Here is a 7230-nt window from a genome sequence, read left to right as displayed (position 1 = left end):
GCCTCCCGAGTGCTAGGATTAAAGGCGTGTGTCACCAACACCCAGTTTAAGCAGCATTTATAATCAAATGTATTTTAGCAGCAGTAATTTTTTCCTCAGCATCAAACAATTTAAAGACAACAATATGGCATATAATATCCATATTCTCTGTGTATTTTCCATCTTTATGTGGCTTCTTTACTACTTTATTTTTACTTTCTTTTGTTTCTTTTTTCCCTAGACAGGGTTTCTCTGTGGAAATCCACCTGCCTCTGCTTCCTTCAGCAAATCCTACAGGCGTCTGACACCACAACCGGCTACTCTATTGCCTCCTGTTATTTTTTTCTCTCACAAGCCTACATATATTTTTAAATGTAGTGTAAACCTTTAGAGGTTTTTCTTTATCTGGATCTGTCTTCATCATCTCAGAAGTGTCACGTCCAATGCCCAAGAGCGCTGGGATGGCTCGAGCATATGGAAACTGCTCCGATGCCTCTCAGCGGCCCCACAGATCAGGCTGTGGTGGCAGGTTTCCAATAGCTTTGTAGTCATTGACACAATAAAAGGCTTTCTGAATGGAACATTGCTAGCAAAGGCACTAAGATCAACAATTAATAAAAGTAAGCATGCCACATGCAGAAAGACAAATATGGTATGCATTCACTTGGATGTGGATATTAGCTACTAAGTCAATGATAACCAAGCTACAATTTGTAGAATTGTATGTCACATAGACTAGGCATACTGGGGGGAGGGGAGGGAAGGGGACAGATATCCCTATGAAAGGGAAATAGAATAAATATCTGTGGATGGATGCAGGGGCTGGAACAGGAAGAACACATGGAGAGGGAAAGAAGAGAGGGGTATGAAAGATGGAATATGCAAGAGACAGCTAAAATTAAGGACCATTTGAAAGATGATATGGAAATTTAATATAGTAGAAGCTTTTCAAATGTATGCAGATATGAAGGTGGTCTAAGTGAAATCACCAAAAACCTGGGGGAGATGGAGTCCTAACTGACCATCTCTTGTCACCAAATGCAGCTTCCAGTACCAGGATTGGGTTACATCTAATTGAGTTGACCAAAGGGGCCCAATAGAAATCCCCAAACAACCCATACTGTTGCCAAAACTATAGGTTACTCTCCACAAACTGACAGCAAAGTTCCATGGCTGAAAACAACACCTACCCATTTCATTGAACATGGAGTAGTCAAGCTAGTGCCTACATAGAACTTTCACCCCTATGTTCGAGCATCCTTGGTACAGCAAGGTACTGTATACATTACCAAAGAAGAAATGTAAACATTAAGTCAGGCACAATGGTGACCCACATGCAAAATATGCCAATGCAATGGTGACACAATGCTTATGGTAGCAACCAACCAACATCTGATTTGACTGAAGGCCCACTACACTAGAGGGAGCCCATACCCAACACTGCTTGGGTAATCAAGTGATCAAGAACTTGGGATTTGATAGCCCAGGGGCCCAGAGTAAAAGCAAATTATATATACATACATACATATATATATATATATATATATATATATCAACATAAATCATAGCAATAAAATGATTTCCAATGACATTCTGCTATACTCCTAGATTATTGTCTTGCTCGGCCATCACCAGAGAAGATTCCTTCTGCAGAAGATGGGAACAAACACAGTTAAACTATATTCACTCATTTTTCACACTAGTATTGCCCTGAGTTTAATATTAATCAACAATGCGTAATGGTAAGGTATCTTTAAATGGAAACATACAGAAAGCAGTGTTATATGTTGGTTGGTTGAGAGAGATTATATAACCAAAAATTCACAGGCTAACCCTGTGCTTCACAAGGGAACAAAAGTTCAGGGTTTCGTGGTGACTCTATATGGTATTACTGTGAACAATGAGAATCATTTTCATTGCTATGTTTACAAGAAAGGAGATAGTCATAATTGAAATTTTCCCTTGAAATTTCCCTATTTCTGTGGTGTAATCACAGTATTTGTGAGGCTTCAGCACAAAGATTGCTATGAGCTCATTGTCATTTGGGCTACATAGGAAATCCAGACCAGCCAGGGCTTTATATCAGGATCTGGCCTCAAACTACCCATCACCATTACTACCTCCAAAAAGAAAGATATAAGAAATTCTGTAGTTCAAAAGTGAATGTACATGAATTTTACTATAATAATAAAGACTTTCAAAACAGATGCATTGTTGGGGAGAGTGAATTATGAATAAAAGCATTCATTTAACAGTGAAATCTAGGTTTGAGACACTGCCTTACTATCTGCTAGTGAGTTAATCGAAATACTTAAAATACTGTGGCTCTTCCACTAATTATAAGATGTATATCACTGGGTACCTTTGGGAAATATTCTGAGGCTTAGGACAAGTATATCTAAATTATGTATCTCAATATCCAGTACACATTGGACATTCAATAAAAATTCAGCTGTTACTTATTTTCTCCTAAGGCTGAATCAGTATTCAAACAACAGAGTCTCATTGGCCTTTGGAACGTCATAAAAATGTTTAAAAATCAAACTTGTAGCCTTCTGGTGTGCTTAATCATGTAATTTAGGTCCTCAAAAAAACCTATCATACTTTGAACTCTACTTATAAATGCCATCAAATACCAGAATATGAGGCTGGAACAATATAACCTTAAATGTATTCTTATATTCTAAAGTCCTTGATTTTTAAATCAAACCTATCAAATGTATGCTCAGGTACAACCCTAGCTTCTTGTCCCTTAAATTGTTTATAGAGTATAAGTATATCATCTAAATTATATTTTCCTTATATTAAAAGCTTCCAACCTCTCTCTCTCTCTCTCTCTCTCTCTCTCTCTCTCTCTCTCTTCTCTCTCTCTCTCTCTCTCTCTCTCTCTCTCTCTCTCTCTCTGTGTGTGTGTGTGTGTGTGTATGTGTGTGTATGTGTCTGTGTGTCTGTGTGTGTCTTTCTCACACACACAAATATATCCTGAAGTTTTCACATTATATAATTGGAGATCTGTAAATGATACATTGCTTGGTTGTACTTAAGAGTTTTACTTACAATGCCTAGGGTTTAGCCAAGTGGTAGTGGCACATGCCTATAATGCCAGTACTTGGAAACCAGAGGCAAGTGGATCTCTGCTAGTTAGAGAGCAGCCTGGTCTACAAGAGCTAGTTCCAGGACAGGCTCCAAAGCTACACAGAGAAACCCTGTCTCAGTAAAAAAGAGAGAGGGGGGGAGAATACCTAGGGCTTAACTGGTGATAGATGAAGATTTTATCTTAAACTTCTTTATCACTTAAACACCAGATCCTGTGGCCAAAGAGATAGTTTGGTACTTAAAAGCCCATGCTACTCTTGCAGATGATGTGAATTCAGTTCCCAAAACTTAACCAGGAGGTTCGTAACTACATGTTAACTCCAGCTCCAGGGGATCCAATGCCCTCTCTGGTCTCTGCAGACACTGGCACTCACATGCACATATCCACATGAATATCCATATTTGAAAGAATAAAAATAAATACTTTGTAAAACACCACAAGATTCACAAAAATGAAATGCAATTGTTTTGTTATCAAACTTCATTAACCAAGGAGGATTAAACTCATCTCACAGGAAATGACTGAAAAATTAAATATCACAGTCAGAACCTATGGAGACTTTGTGTCAGGTCACTGTCTGTTCTTCCTGCATGTTAATCTCCCTTAAAATTCATTACTGATTTGTAAAATGCCTGTATGTCCTCATTTTTCTCTCTATCAGTATGCAAATTTCTGAATCTCATAGGATTATTTTCACCACCCCAGAAACCCTGTTCAGGTAAATACATTTTAGTGTTTTTTTCTCTCCTGCTAATCTGTCTGTTTCCAGATATTTTCAGCAGATTTAAAGTCTAGAATCTTCACAAGAGGGAGGAGGCATTCCTTCACTGCTACAATTACCCAATGTAGTCTCAGATGGTCCATAGGGTCTGACTCACAAATTGACAACATTTCTTAAAAAAATTATTTCAAAAGTAACTAAGTTCACATCTCATAAATTTACTAATTTTGACTTAATTTGAACATGACAGAACTTATGCTTGTACAAATAATTGCACAACTTGGAGTTCCATTTGATTTCCATACATGGAGGAATTTCCATACACTGAGGAATGACTGATATGGAGGGTGCAATATGTGTCCTTCCCCGCAATGTGATTGTTAGCCTGTTTCATCCTGTTCATTCTTGTGAGCTCCCAAGTGTTTCAGGCTTACCTAATCTCTGCACATGCTGCTGTCCCTCCACATATACCTGTAAGATTTCCTGCTTTTATGTTCCATTCCGTATTTCATATCCTATGCATTCTCTTCTTTTTCTGTACCTCTCAGCCATGTCGGAGAAGCTATTTTTGGGAAATTTATCTTTCCACCATAAAAAAAAACTCCTTCTCCAAAGGCTTCTCTGTCACTCTCTGCAAGTTGGCAACCAGAAAGAGTAGATAGTTTTGCTTCATTCTAGGACATTCTAGACCAGCGCTACACAGCACAGATCAAAGCAAGAATACATCAAAAGGATTCCAACTGTTAGTTACCCTGAAGTCTCAGGTTGATTTTCACTGCCTGCAAGCAAGTCACATGGGTCACCTATATCTGCCTCACTCTCTAATCTGCTGTTGCAGAGATCCACTTGTCCCAAAACTTTCATAACGACATGAGACTAAAGATGACTTAGATTTCTCTTCTCAAAAGACAAACGGTTCCACTGATCTTACTATTCCTTCAACATTTCTTAAGCCTTTACTATTTGTCAAATATTGTGCTAACTCCTGGGGCTTGGGAAATGAATGATATACTACCTGCTCACAAAGAACATCTGGAATTAGACAGAGGTACGTGTAAACAGTCCTCACACGGGATGATAAAGACCAGCAGTCTTTAAAGGATAAATGGAAAATGGAGGGAAGACTGGAAAGATGGCTCAATAGGAGTGAGCACTTACTGAATAAAATTGATGAGCTGAGTTTAATCTCTGGGTCCTATGACATAATGAAAAAACACACCTCTACAAAGGTGTCCTCTGATCTCCACACACATGCCATAGCATGCACACGCCCAATGTACTTCTCTGTGTCTGTATTGTTTCTCTCTCACAGAGAATTTTTTTTAAAGAATAAATAGAGGGGCATGATTTCTCAGATAAGAAGATAGCCTAGATGAGCACAGTCAGCTGTATCTGCATATCATATACCTGGGAAGTCAACCTGGGATAATGATAGATAGATAGATAGATAGATAGATAGATAGATAGATAGATAGATAGATGATAAATAAATAGAAGATAGATAGATTGATGATAGAAAGATATCCAATTTTTAGAAATTGTGCCTGTACTGAACATACAGAAACATTTTCCTCATCAGTGCCATTAAACAATACAGTATAACAATTATTCACAAAGCATTTATATATAATTAAAATTTTAAGTAATCCAGAGATGATTAAGAACATGGAAAGACTGTGCAAACTGTGTGTAAGGACTATGCCATTTATACAAATGACTTGAGCACCCTTAGATATCAGTCACAAAAATCTGGAACTGATCTACAGACAACAGACACTGAGGAATGACTGATATTTTGCTAATCAAGGGGCAATGAGGACATAGATTTGTCTGTAATGGTCAACAGGGCTTCACAAAACAGGCGTGAGAACACAGAAATGAGAAATGCTGTACCATGTGTTTAAAGAAGAGTTTGAGATGGGGCTAGCAAGAAAGAACTTCATAAAAATCTATTTGAGTCATATTGAAAAACCTGAACTTTATTCTATAAAGGAAATTTTTCCTGAAATGTAAATTTCATGCAGAAGATTGAATAAAGGGCATTGAAATCAATGTTCTAAGACCCAAAGGCTGCTATTATGTTATATATAACAAAAGACTAGATATAAACAAATTCCCCATTGAGATGGCATATCATCCTGGTTATCTGGGAGGACCTAGTATCAACACAATTTATTATCAGAGGAGAACAGGAAGATCAGAGTCAGAGAAAAGGTATGAAGATGGAAGCAGGGCTATAACCAGAGCCCAAATTTTGGCTCTGGAAAGCACTAGGTGCAGCAACCCATTTCACTACACCAACTAAAGAGAAAAGCAATGATTAATAATAATGACAAGAATAAATTTAATCAGTGTGGTCACATTGGGAAAAACAGAGATTCAATGACCCTAAGTCCATCTTTAAGGTTCTGGCATAAGCTTCAGGTTTAAACAGAGGGAGACTTTGGGTGGAGGACAAGGAGTTTTTGTAATTATACAATTCTGATCAAGTTATAGTCCAGCTGCCCAGTGCCTGAGTTTTGGTTCTGCAAATTCTAAGTTATTCATGCCTGAAAAGACAACTTGATTCTCAGGAAATAATCCCTCTTGCTTCAGAGCACAGACTTGCTCACATTAATAACTGCATTCATCTGGAGGATGGTCTCTTTTCTGTTCTGGATCCAAGGTAAATGCAAGTTTATCTATCTGTGCCTTCCACTTTAAAGGGTTTCATACAGGTTACGTAGGTATACACTCCTTGATTCCTTGAATTACTCATGTGTCCATGCAGAATTAGGCAGAAGTTTACAGACAAAGTAAAGAAAAACTGAAGGTAGAGATATCAGATTTTCATTCTATTTTAGCTACTCTGTGGGTCCATGTGAGGAGTTGTTTTCCAACAAAAGCAGTTTTAAAATGCCTATTAGAGCTAAGGAGAAGAGAAGAGAAGATGCTTGTGATGCTGACTTTAAGCTATAGAAAGGACTATGACCAAAAAAACAAACAAACAAACAAACAAACAAACAAACAAAAACATGGTGGAGAGACTCTAGACACTGGTAAAGGCAAGGGAACAGATTTTCCCCTAGTGACTTTGAAGAGTAAAAATTACTAGCTGTTTATAAGAACATGGGCTCATCACCTTGGGGGCTCCCGTCCCCTGCAGGTGGCCGCTCCCGGAACTCTCATGGAAAAAAAAAAAAAAAAAAAAAAAACAGCTCCTGGAATAACCACAGGATGTCCCAAAGACCTCTGTGAAAAGTTCAAATGCCCCAGGTGTGTCCACATAGTTTAACTGATGAGTAAATGTGTAACTTTGGGCTTCCCCTATTTCCTCCCTAGTCCTCCCCCTCCTTTGTGGTTTTTGCCTTTATGAGTAAATGTGTAACTTTGGGCTTCCCCTATTTCCTCCCTAGTCCCCCCCTCCTTTATGGTTTTTGCCTTTATAAGCTTG

This window comes from Cricetulus griseus (genome assembly GCF_003668045.3).
Source record: "Cricetulus griseus strain 17A/GY chromosome 1 unlocalized genomic scaffold, alternate assembly CriGri-PICRH-1.0 chr1_0, whole genome shotgun sequence".
Lineage (NCBI taxonomy): Eukaryota > Metazoa > Chordata > Mammalia > Rodentia > Cricetidae > Cricetulus > Cricetulus griseus.
This window is presented reverse-complemented; position numbering follows the sequence as displayed.